Genomic DNA, 13849 nt, shown 5'->3' with positions numbered 1-13849 from the left:
CTCACGAGCACTCGGTCGCCTGGACAGAGAACAACACCTCTCACTGCACGGTCATATTGTCTCTTGCCCTTAGCAGAGGATTTCTCACTGTTTTTTGCTGCCATTTCATATGCAAAACGCATCTTCTTTTCCCATTTCTGTGCATATGACTGTCGATCCGATGTTTCAGGATTTCTTTTGGGCGGAAACAACAAGTCCACAGGCAAACGTGGAGATCGGCCATATAGAAGAAAAAATGGGGAGAACCCAGTGGCCTCATGCCTTGTACAATTATAGGCATGTATAACATGAGCCAGATGGTCTTTCCACTGAATCTTTTTCTCCTCCTCCAGAGTACGCAACATTTGAAGGAGGGTCCGGTTAAGTCTCTCTACTGGATTGCTTTGCGGGTGATATGGCGTTGTTCGTGAATGACCAATACCAGCCAGCCGTTCTAACCTGCTGAACAAGGTATTCTCAAACTCCCTCCCCTGATCGTGGTGGAGTTTCTCTGGGTATCCAAAGCGAGGGATAAAGTCATGGAATATTTTGTCAGCTGCGGTTTTCCCAGATTTATTCCTTGTTGGATACGCCTGGGCAAAGCGTGTAAAGTGGTCGACAAGAACAAGAATGTACTCATAGCCCTGACTTTGCTCTAGGTGTAGGTAGTCAATACAAAGCAACTCGAGAGGACTGCTGGTGGTTATATGTTCCATCGGAGCTCTTTGGGGAAGATTAGGACGTTTCTGTTTAATACAGACACACCTTTTGTTTACATAGTCCTCTATGTCATCCTGCATGTTGGGCCAGTAAAACCGTTCCCGGGCAAGGTGTGTTACTTTATCGGCGCCAACATGACCCATGTCATTGTGAAGTGCTTTCAGCACCAGGGGCTTTAGCTTTTCAGGAAGCACAAGTTGTTGATGCTGACGATTCAGTCGATACAGTATTGCTTCCTCCACCACTAGCTTCTTCCATTCGTAAAGCAGTCTTTTCGTTTGTTTGCTCATTTTTCTCTTATCCCTTTCATTAGGAGTCCAGTTTCTGAGCTTTAGCGAAAGCACCTCCTTTATGGCTGTATCATCCTGCTGTGCTGCCTGAATATCTGCAGATGTAATATTGGAAATACTCTCAGGTGGCACAGTGTCTGCATTTCCCCTATTCACCTGTAAGGCTGCTGCCCCGGGCACCTCATCTCCCTGCCTTGCTTTGCTTCTTTGCCATGCTGTGGACACAACCTCTGATGACATAGTCTCTGTGTGATCTGCCATTCTGTCTTGGAGTTTTACTGGGTACCTTGACAGGGTGTCTGCATCTATATTCAGCTTCCCTGGTCTGTATTTGATGTCAAAGTGGAAGTCAGCTAGCTCACCAACCCACCTATGTCCAACGGCGTTTAGTCTGGCAGTGCTCAGAACGTATGTTAAGGGGTTGTTATCAGTGTAGACTGTGAATGTCGGGGCATAATACAAGTAGTCTCGAAAGTTATCACAGATGGCCCACTTGAGTGCTAAGAACTCGAGCTTACCAGAGTGAAGGTGATAGTTTCTCTCAGCCGATGTCAGTGTTCTTGAGCCATATCCGATGACACGTAACTTGTTTTCCTGACTCTGGTACAGCACTGCACCTAATCCGTCACCTGATGCGTCTGTGTGTAGAATGAATGGAAGGTTGAAGTTTGGGTATGCTAGGGTGGGTGGAGTCGTCAGCACATCCACAAGTTTAGCCAAAACAGCCTGGTGCTCTGCTGCCCATCTGATGGGTGTTTTTGATGGCAGCTGTCCTTTTTCTTCCTTCTTAGCTCTGCTTTTGTTTCCATTTGTCTCATGTTGATTGTTGTTTTTACCTTTGTCAGGATTGCTAGGTTTCTGGAGAAGTTCAAACAGCGGCTTGGCCAACCGGGAAAAGTCTTGAATGAAGGAGCGATAGTACCCCAGGAATCCCAGCAAGGACTTAACATCTCCAACAGTGTGAGGCACTTTATCTTTCAGAGCCATGACGGCCTCCAAGTCCTTTGGATCAATCTTAACTCCATCTGCTGATACTAAACGTCCAAGATAACGAACCTCTCTTTTGAACAACTCACACTTCGCAGGTCTCAGTTTGATTCCGTGTTCTCTCATGCGGCCCAGAACTTGTCTGAGGTGGTTGACATGTGCCTCAAAGGATGTAGAATAACACAACACATCATCAAGATATGGAGCACAGCACTCATCTCTAATTCCGTCCAGCACTCCCTCCATACACCTTTGGAATGCTGCAGGTGCATTTGTCAAACCAAATGGGATTCGAATCCATTCATAAAGCCCCCACGGTGTGCTGAAAGCTGTAAGGTGTCTGGATTCCTCGCTTACAAACCCTTGGTGATATGCGCTTCCTTGATCTAATATCGAGAACCATGTGTTACCACCCAGGTTGTCAAGTAAGTCCTGTATGCGCGGCAAGGGATGACGATCTGCGACTGTTTTTTTGTTCAGTCCCCTAAAGTCCACACATAGCCGCAAACTCTGGTCCTTCTTACGGGCACAGACAACTGGAGAGGAGTAAGAGGACACAGATTTGCGGATCCAACCTCTGTCTAGGAGATTCTTTACATAGTCTTTAACCTCCTGGTACAAAGGCTTAGGGATAGAGTTATAGCACTTTTGGACTGGATTGTTGTCGGTTACATTAATCTTCAGCTGCAAGTTGGGTATGCAACCTATGTCTCCCTCCCCTTTAGCAAACACATCAGATTCCTCAAAGAGCATCTGACGCACAACTTCCTGCTGCTGCTGATCAAGATGCTCCAAGTTAACAGGAGGATGCCATTTTTTTGATGTATAAGTCTCTGGGATACTGTTGTGACTGGCTTGGCTACCCTGCGTGGTACGTATATGTGTATCAGTACTTGACTGCCCTGACTGCTGATAAGGGGGACCAAAATCAATCGGCCTGCTGTCTATGATTCCTTCTAGGCAGCCCAAGGCCATCCTTGGTGGCAAGAAGATATCATGTTTGGTTGAATTGCAGACTGGGATTTTTACAGTCTTAGATGCACCAGGAGACACATTAACTAAAGCAGGAAATAAATCCAGTCCATCTGGGACATCTCTTTTTAATGCTGGTTCAAATAACATTGTCCCCTCCTCAGGCCAACCCCTGATATGGCATTTCACTTGACATATTTGGCCACTAGGAACTGTGAGACCTCTCTTTCCTAATCTGATCATCTCATTCCTAGTTTGTTGGCCCGTTGGGGTTTCGCTGACAACAGAAACAATTGTTTCAGCAGTATCTCGATGGAGTTTTAATGCCTCTGCTAGCAAATCACTTAACATGACACTCCCTGATCTTTCCAGACTTTCAAGGATGAGCTCCTCTATCACATTGAAACCTAGTAACAAACCGTTCACACAGCTCTGACTCACTAGCATGGGTACGTGTATGGCTATCTGGCCATGTTTTTCACTTCTGATTTCCACAAGTACCTCAGCCCAACCCTCAAAGGGGACATCCGTCCCATTAGCTGCTGTTATTCTGAGTGGATCATTTGGCAAAAACTCTTCAAGCGACCTGACTTTTGTGTCTGGTAGGTGCTTCTCTAGCCACGACTTTGCCATTATCGTGACCTGAGCACCACTGTCCAGTAGCACCTCAGTTGGTACCCCATTAAGGTGACAGGTAAGCATACACCTTTTGCCTATCAGTCGAGCTACACGGTTTCCTTTCCCCGCTCTCTTCCTTAGGAGTGGCTGATTATCAGTTGGAGTCCTGCTCTCATGGTTTGTTACAATGGTTTGGGACCCTGGCTCTTGTCTGATCACTGGTGGTCCCTCCCCAGTGACCCTCTGATGTTTCCCGATTTGTTCTTGGACAGACAGCCCACCGCCCGGTGTCCCTCCTGGCCACACCGGAAACAGTGGTTACAACTGGCAATCCCTTGGGTTATACAGGGCCTGCATTTTCCTTTCACAGAGGACTTGGATGGTTGGGCAGTATTAAGTGAGCTGACCTGTGTGGACCCAGAGGGACTTCCCTCTGAAGTGAGAGCCTTCTCAATAGCCTTGGCCAAAACAGACACCTGTGCTGTTAGTTCATGCAGGGCTGCTCGTTGTGCCTGAACTTCAGCTTGGGTTTGCAGGACGGTGGCTTGGACCTCGGCTGGAGGCTGAGCTGCGGGTTGTCTTTCACCCTGCTGCATGGCACTAACTGTGACTGCTTTTGCTTTCTGTGTCTGACCTAGGCGAGTCTGTCTCTCAACTTCTTCACTAACTGACTTGGTCATTATCTCTAGAATAAAGTCATCAGCACAACTCATGTTAGAAATGAGAGGCCTTAGGTCTCTTCGGACATGAGCGTATTTCTCACTCATTCCCTGATACAATGAGTGAAGAAATACTCCTTGAATCAGTTGACTGGTATATTGGAACTCTGAGCTACTCTGCTGAGAAGCAAACATCACACGCTGTTTTAGCCCCATTAGCCGGTACATGTACTGATGTGGACTTTCTCTGTCCTGTTGTTTAGCATTGCTAAGCTCCTGAAATAGCTCTGCACTGCTCTTGTCTCTCAGGTGTGCTCTGAGGAACCGTTTGAGCTCAGCCACTGTTAATCCAGGTTTGGTCATTAGCATATCCTTAAATGTACCTGGTTTAATAATCTTTAGGACAGTTCGGATTATCTCTGCTTCTGTAAAATTCTCAGCTAGCCCTTCATCAATCTGTCTACACAGAGAGCTATAACTAACATCTGAATCTGAGTCAGAAATCTGTCCACTGTGGAGCTTGAATTCTCTACGAGGCAGGAGCGCTGCAACATCTGCCAGTTTTATAACATCAGTTACTTGACTGGTTACCATGCAGGTTCTATCTGCGTTCACACTAACTACTGAAGGTGTTACCACAGAGTCTGTTTCTGCACCCAGCTCACAGTCCTCATCTGCAGCCACCGGAGGTCGTTGCAGGTCAGTGATGAAGTCGTTGAATACTAGCAGGCGAGACATGCCTTGGTCCTCCTGACTTGCCAGCCGGTCACTTTTCAAAAAGTCCACAATGAAGTCATAGAGTTCCACCTCTGTTGCATCATCTCCTGGTAGGTCATCTTTCACCTCATCCTTGATGGTGTCTACAAGCTTGTACAACACCTCTGTCTTAGCAGTGTTAATAAGCTCATGAAGCTTTCTCTGTATTCCTCGTCGCAGCTCCTGCACAGCCGCCATTCTGGTACCACAGATGGAGCAGACGTAGCACGTTGGTCTTAGTTTATTACTTTATGATTAGCTGCCGTCAAGAGGAGGCACTAATCCCGGACGAGCCCCCACGATTGTTGCCCCCCTGGTGTGACAGGTGCCTGGGAGGGGTGCGATCCTAGATCCTGCAGCTGTGTATTGAAATAAAGAGGCACAGATCATGAACTTGTTTACGTTTCAACTGCAGGATTTATTCAGCTCATCAACAGGGGAACAAATCATTAATCGCCTCTCATAAGATGAACAGAATGCTGTGCAGATGCATGGAAACTGTGAACCAAATGGCGTGACGAAACAGACATGAACATGACCTGCACGGTACCTCATCGTACGGCTGCATGAAAAACAACATAAACCAAATGGCAAACATGAACTGCACAGAATCCTGAAAAACACTTAACTTGAACAGAGGGGAAGTACACAGACGACACGACAACGAACAAAGGAAGACTGAGGACTTAAATACACACATGAGGTGATATGGGGAAATGGAGACACATGAGAACATAGCTGACTCGAATGAAACATAATGACAATACAGGGGAGAGTAACACTAACTACAATGAACAAAGAACACCAGACTCTTACAAAATAAAACAGGAAACACGGAGACATAGACATGGAGATAAAACATGACATGAACTTAACCGCATAGACATGAAACGTAGACGCAGGAACCAGGGAGACTGAGTACAGGCAGAGATGACAGAAATAACTAAGAAATAAGGTCTGAACAGCAACCTAGAATTTAACTAGATTGAAAATGAATACAAAAAATACATGAAACTCAAACACTGGGTCACACGACCCAGTACCGTGACACTTATATAGTAGGGGTGCAACGATACACAAAATTCATGGTTCGGTTCGATACTTTGGTGTCACGGTTCGATATTTTTTCGATACAAAAAAAAATGTTCATGCCTTTTTAATTTGTCATTTATTAAAATTATAAAAATATATTTTAACTCAAAAGTACAGTTTTTAAATTTAATGTTGCTGAAACAACAAAGTAATAAAAAATAAATCTATCTGATCGAGAAATCACTCATCTTTGGAAAAGAGACTTTATTACAGAGAAATGGCTCTTTCCAAAATAAAAGCTATACTATACGCTTCTTCTGGGCTATATTCTCAGCAGCATATTAAACATATCAGGTCCCCATAAGGAGAATCATGTGCTAACGGCTGTCTAAATAACTCGGGTAAAGTTTGTAGCATGCGTGCTTGTTGTTTTTGTCTGCTTCCACTTGTCTTTGCACTAGGATGATGTCGGAGTAAATGTGCAGTCATATTCGTTGTGTTCCCACTAGTGCTGTCAGCGTTAATCTCGTTGAAATGACGTTAACGTCACAACACAGCAAATATCCGTTAACGAGCTACCGCGGCTCGCCCCGTGCGTGGGGCTGGACGGCCAACACGTTAACGAGCAAACTGCGCTAACGCACAAGTTCCCACCAATGTAATTGAGCATTGCGTGGCACATCCGACATACTGTTTTACTTTTGTCCATGACGCGCTTACCGTCAGGGTCATACGTCACATGAAAACCAAAATAGTTCCAAACGCCAGATCTGAATTAGGGTGGGGGAGGTTCAATTTGCCATGTTGTAAGGAGAACTTCTGTCTCGCTAGCTTGCCCTGCGCTCAGTGAATCTGCATTTGACTACTCCGCCTAGGCTGCACTGTCGAGCACAGATCCACTGAGCGCTCAACACAGACAGCATCGTCAGAAGGAAAGTTGATAAAATAAATAAACATCACCATTCACACAAGCACTTTCTTCTATGCTCTCAAATGCTTTCTAACTAACATGCACACTCAAGTGGATGCATTGGAAAGCAACTTGGGGTTAGTATCTTGCCCAAGAATATTTGGCATGCAAATTGTCTGAACCACCAGACATTCTGACCTGCTCTACCTCCAGAGCTGCAGCCACCCCAATTAACATGGCTTTTTGTGTAATAAAGACGTTTACGATCTAATACAGCTGTGAGGAATTCTAGCATTTAATTATTCTGTTAGCAATAAAAGGCAGTAACTGTGCCTATGTTTTGCAGTTCAATAGTTTATGGATGCAATTGACGAACCTTGCTAAGTTTGCTAGTGTTAGCTGATAACCATAGACAGCATAAAACACAGAGTCAAACTGCAAACTGCAGGACAGAAACAACTGCATTATACTGCTAACCCAACTTCGGCTCTTTGCAAGCACTTGTGCAGACAGCAATTTAATGCTAAGCTGGCCAAGAACCCAGAGTAGTGTTAGAGCAGAGTGAATGAGAAAGATCATAATTGTGTCCTCATTAGAATAGGGATTTGTGTTGATGTGTGGGACTGTAGCCTATGGGGTTATATTGTTAAATGGTAGTAATGAGACAAAATACTTTAGGTCATTTTATGGAGAAAAGCAAAAGTAATCTAACAAGTAGTGTAACAAATTACTTTCACTTGCAATTAATTAAGTAGAATGGTGCATTACTTTTATGAAAAGTGTTCTGTATAATATGTGTAATACACTACTTTTTTGAGTAACGACCTCAACACTGATCACAGCAAAGAGGGGAAATATCCCCAAACATTTGACCACACAGCATGCAGTTATTTTAGCATAAAATTTTGAAAGGTCACGATTATGGTGACTCTCAAGGTGGAGCCAGTGAGAACCCAATCAGAATCCATGAGAAATTATAAGGGATTGAATTGATAAGTGATATAGATAATTGAATCAGAATAGCTGAATCCTTATCAGTTCCCATCCCTCCCAGAAGCAATGTCCATATTTTGTAATATCTAAGTTTGTAACCTGGCAGACCAACTCTTGTCCAAATAGGGTCACTTGTGGTGGCAGAAGAACACTAATGCTGAAGCTTTTATATAGTCTCAATAAAAACAAACCCAGGCCAAAACAATAGAGCTTCCTAATAGAGCCAAGCTAATTGAAAAAATATGGTGAATTTACCACTGCTATTTCAGAGTCATATGTGAAGCAAGGCCTATTAGTGCATTTCAAAGTAATATATATTTTGACTGTTTGCCTCTTGGAGAAGAAGTCATCATACCCTTTCTGTCACATCAGCATCCATCAGCCCCGAACACAAACATATCAATCAAACCGATGCTATCTGTAATCCTATCTGATGTGGCAATCTGTGTTCAATGGTCTGCCACCTCGTGATTACCAATTCCCACGCAGAGATGAAAGCTATGCTGCCATGGACGGACTGGAGCTCAATGTGCCAAACAACCTTGCTCCCAAGGTGCCTCTGCAACATTGTTACATGATGATGTTGGCTTTATAAGTCAGAATGACTCTGGCACACCCGCAAAGGAAACATATATAGATGAGTGCAAATAAGCAGATGTTGCAAAGAATTAAAGTTCTTTTACAGGACTAGCAAGTTCATACTTTAGAGAGACCACAATAAATTGTTAAAACAAGTAATACCTACTATATTTGAACAAGGAACAATATTCAAAGGCTCTGTTTAATAGGCTTACTTATGATGCAGTGAGCAAGGACTGAAGAATAAAAATAAACCAATAAAAGATACATTAAATCCCATTATGTCCAGTTCAGTATTAAAACATCTATCTAATAAATGAAAGACTTTCTCTCCCTCTCTCACTGTGTGTGTGTGTGTGTGTGTGTGTGTGTGTGTGTGTGTGTGTGTGTGTGTGTGTGTGTGTGTGTGTGTGTGTGTTTTCTTTGCTTTTGTTATAAACAATTTATTTTATCTACTTCAGACTGGGCAGATGTATATGAGGGACCCAAGGACGGTAAGTTTTGAATTTGAAGTTTGAAGAAGAGCAGTCTTCATGATTAAGCTAAAGGTTTTCTGTTTGGTGTACCAACAATCATCAACCCTGTCTGTGAACAGGTAAAACAGGCACAGACATCTTGACATCTTGGAAGGGACCTACTGTATTAAGTGTGGAATTTCGTCTATCCGATATTAATAGCAATTTTAAAAAGCATCACATTCATAATTTAATGCATATTGTCAGGAAATGGTTATATAAGATTAAAAGGAAAGATGGGAGAGGTCTGAGCCATGAGCTAAAAATTGATTAGATAAAAACAGTAATGGGAAAATTGATTAAACAGGCCTATGCTGGTAAAACAAAATTATTCTTAAATGCCTGTAAAAGTCTGCATTGACAGCTACTTAGTAATTTACAGCAGTGGTATTGGTGTTGTAATCTAGCAACTGAAGACAAGAGAAAAATTATTGTTATTAGTTTTGTATGAGATATTGCTAAAAGGGACCTAAAACACTTAACCATATTCATTTACAGTATATGCTGTTACAGTGATGAATGCTTAACTGACTGAACATGGCCACTGTTTTAATAAAAGAATCAGCATATCTGCATGTAATCTGTGTGATGCTTCTCACTCTTCTTAAATGGTCAGTTTCAGGCAGCTTTTTTTCTATTCTGGGTTCTTTATTACATCATTTACAAGGGACATTCCTAATATGGTGATCTTAGCTTTGTAAACCATTGTGAGGGCTAATCAATTAGAAGAAGTCTTGTTTGTCTTGACAACAAAGGGAGAGAGTTTCTCACAGAGTATTAAGATAAATAAGGATTATTTGTAACTGTAAATCATGTGAATCAACCAAAACTAATATAGCAGAGATGAAGAATAAAAATATATGAAAAAAATATGGAGTTCAAAGCTAAGGTAATCTATGAGCAGTGCTAACTTAAACAATCAAAACAGACATGTATGGGGAAATGGATGAATATAACTAGCTAGTGGTTAGCTCAGTTAGTACAAGCACTTCTTTTGCAAAATCTCATATAACATATTTGCAAATCTGTACAATAAAACAAACAAACATGTAATTGTAATTGTCGCATATTGTATACAGATATAAACTATCAACTCAAAAGTATGATACATGCAGTTCACATCACAATGCAATAGACAATACAGATACATATTTCTTTTCTTTACTGAGGGTTATAAAGCATGACCCTATCCCTTGTAAATGCTTATAAATTTATTTTTTTATTGAGCACTGCCTTGTAATTAATGGTTTACAACATATTTCTTTGATGTACAGTGGTCCCTAACGCGGTTCACCTTTTGCGGCCTCGCTGTTTTGCAGATTTTTTTGTGTGCAATTTTGCATGCTGTTTTTTTTTTTTAAATTTCTTTAAACAGCGCATTGTTTTCTGCGTCCCAATTGGCTGTAAACCATTGTCAATCAGTCTCCTCCGTTCCGTGTCTCCTGTACAGTACAGAATGCTGGGGGTAGTGATGGTAAATTTGATTCTTTTTACTGAATCGAGTGTTAATGAGTCACTCACCAAAGTGAATCGGGTTTTTTGAGTCATTTGATTCACTGAGTCAGTTGACCAGAGAGTGCAAAAATTTTACATTTTCACTCAAACTTAATTTGTTTCCCTTTTCATGTAAATCCCACTGCTAAGATGAATGATTAAAAAAACAAACAAAAAACAACAAGAACTATTTTATAGAGAAAAAAGAGCAAAAACATTTCTAAAATTAAGCAATTTCCTATCAAAATTGCTTAATAAACATTTATTTGGTTTATTTGTATTTTATTAGTATTTTCCTTAAGTGTGTCAAATATATATTTTCTCATCTAAATGTCCACTGCGCTGTGAGCCAGGGGGCGGTAATGCGCCTTAACATTGGTTGCCAACCAAGAAGAAGAAGCTGTGAGCCAGGAGGGAGGGGGTGAGTGAGTGATTCATTCGCTCGCTCTATGATTCAGCACAGGAGGGAGGGGGTGAGCGAGTGAGTGATTGGTTTGTTCGCTCTATGATTCAGCACAGGAGGGAGGGGGTTAGTGAGTCCTGAGTGATTCGTTCGTTCTTTGATTCAGCACAGGAGGGAGGGGGTTAGTGAGTGAGTGAGTGATTCGTTCGCTCTATGATTCAGCACAGGAGGGAGGGGGTGAGCGAGTCCTGAGTGATTCGCTTATGCTTACGATTCAGCACAGGAAGCAAGGGGGTGAGTAGCTCAAATGTGTTGTTAGCATGTTAGCAGCGTGATGCTACTCTGAACCGAGGAGCTATTTTCTTGATGTGAGCTTCTACTCAGGGTTTTTTCTTCCAGTTCAGAGTAGAAATGCTTTTGTTACGAAACTGGCTGTTGTTTTCCCCCCCACAATTTTAATTATAAGCTAGATATATTTCTACTAATGGAATTAGTTTGCTAACAGCAACAGGGATGAGTCAGTGAGTCAGTTGGGCTTGTGAATCATGATTCACGAGTCAGTAAAGTGATTCTCGAACATCACTACTGGGGGGCTCCCAGGAGGTATTAGAGAACTGAAACACCTTAACTGGCTTCTTTTAAATCATAGAAGAAGTAACTCTATGCTGAACCACTTCAAAATGACCAAACTGCTATCCTATCTCTAATGCTTCATTTATTCCAACATCCTTTTATCAGTTTACTCCACACGTACACGGGTATTTTTGAAAACACAGATTTTCTGTTTCAGTTTAAAAACAAATTCCGTCCTCATGTGCAGTTTTAAAAGAATATTTCCGTCCACATGTACACAGCAAATTCAAAAGTGTTAAATGTTTTGGTGTTAATAGTCTTCTTGCAAAAGTAGAGTTAATTTTACTCTAAGCAGAGTCACATTCTTTTAATGTAACTCTGAGGTGTAAAATGATAGTAGTTAAAATCGAGTGTTAAAAATGAGTGTTTCTCTGTCAAATCTGGAGGTGTTACAATGGAAACATTAACTCTTGACCTCTTAACTCTGAACTCCTACAGGGGCTATGACACCAATAGAGTAAATTCACAGACTCCGCCCCCAGCACGGCTCCAATCGAAGTGAAGTGAAGCCGTTTCAGAACATTTTGCTCTACATATTTGAGTTGTTTGCCATGCTTGGTAAGTCATTCTTTCAAAGATTGTTTCAATTATTATTATGAGCTTTTACTTCTGTGGCTCTTTGGAGTTGAGACAAAGCTGTGTGAAAGGCATTAGCCATGTTGCTCGGTGATAGCATAACATTCTGTTTTAGCTAGCTGAAAGGTATTGTTTGCGGGCAAATACCACAGCCTTGAAAAAAAGCTTGCATGTGAATTTTCAGTCAAACTTTTGGTCAAATACACCTAAAACAATGTCTAGAATGTGAAATGTTGGTATAATGGTGCTACTTGAAGCCTGAAACCGATTACTGGATTATTTGTGCCATTAATTAGTGTCAACTAATTTTTATTCAATCTCCGCACAGGATATGCTTGTGAAGATGGAATATGGGGGAGAGCAGAAGTGCGTTGAAGTTCCACAAAGGGATGAATGAAGGACATGCATATTGTATTGAAGAAATAAGTGATGAGAATGCTGTTATTTGCGTTTACCATGTCAGACCTTTTGATAAACAAAATTCTAATGAAAGTGAGAACATGTATACTGTTACATCTTTCAGAAAATGTTTTGAAATTGTGGTGCACAGTTCAGAATAAATGTTTTTCAAAAACCATTGCATCTTTTTAGTAAATGTTTATTTCCAAAAGAAATTTCTAGAAGTTCAGAACAGTAAAATTCCTGCTTTTTAGAATGAATTAGAAGATAACTCTTACGTAGTTAAACTAAAATACTCTTTGAGAGTTAATATATAAACTCTTAACACCAAGTGTTAAATGATCAACTCCAGACAGATTTGGTGTTTAACACTAAATCAGAGTTAACGTACCAACTCTCCAAAAAGAGTTAAATTAACACTCTCTGGTGTGGACCCATATAGACACTTTAATAGTGTTGAAATCAAATCCGACAGTGTTAATTTGGACATGCTGGATTTGCTGTGTAGACACAAAAAACAAAGTCAAACGCTTTCAAGGACATGCCAAATCCTAACCATGTAGAAATATTGACCAAACCTTAAGTACTTCTGAAAAGTTTTTGTGTTTTTCTGGAAAGGCAGCACTTTTCAAGTGTCTTCATCATTTCACATGTTAATAACTAAAGACAGTATTTTGGATTTTGTCTCACTGGCTCCCTTGGCCAGAGTTTATTCAGTAAAGAAATAAACTGAACATTTTACATTAGTCTGAGTGATTCATAAGTCGCAACGCTGTGAAATACGGCTGGTGTAGACTCACAACTTAGGAATGGACGAAATGCAATTTGTAAAAAATTTTATTTATTCAAAATCGACGTTGGCGTCAGGATTTGGGTTGTGAGAGCTCATGTGTTGAAGCCATGTCCAAAACTCACTCTGACGCCTCTGTTTTTCTAAATGGAGGTACAGTAACTGCATGTGTATATGTAAGTGTGTAAAAGTTGCAGATAGTACAAGTAACAGCAACAGTATTTTGTCTATATTCACCATTATAGAAATTAATCACATGTAAACAATAATGTGGCGCCCAGCATGACGTCAAAACAGGCGCACACCTTTGACGTTGCGTGACTGAATCTCTATTTTCCTCATCCAAAAGTAAATGCAAAAACTAGTTTTTGAAAGTTTTCACCCTGGCAGAAGTTTATTCGTTTACGGTGATCCAAAACACAGTTAACACGTGGACGAAGGGCCCAAACGCATAGAAAAAGCTGTGTTTTCAAAAATACCGATGTAGGTATGGACGTAGCCTAAGAGAACCTAAGGGGAGAGGTTTTTAACGGCTACAAACATG

General features: G+C 41.3%; 1 long non-coding RNA gene across 1 annotated transcript; it reads left to right on the top strand.

Annotated features, from left to right (window-relative positions):
* The first annotated feature begins 11977 nt into the window (after window positions 1-11977).
* Window positions 11978-12690, top strand: LOC145432198 (uncharacterized). Its single transcript, XR_013912475.1, has 2 exons — window positions 11978-12098; window positions 12445-12690. It is a non-coding gene; the product is annotated as an uncharacterized LOC145432198 (long non-coding RNA).
* The last annotated feature ends 1159 nt before the right edge of the window (window positions 12691-13849 follow it).

This window comes from Astatotilapia calliptera, chromosome 12 (assembly GCF_964374335.1).
Source record: "Astatotilapia calliptera chromosome 12, fAstCal68.1, whole genome shotgun sequence".
In the NCBI taxonomy this organism is placed as follows: Eukaryota; Metazoa; Chordata; class Actinopteri; order Cichliformes; family Cichlidae; genus Astatotilapia; species Astatotilapia calliptera.
The sequence above is the reverse complement of the archived record's forward strand: the minus strand, read 5'-3'. Positions and strand labels throughout refer to the sequence as shown.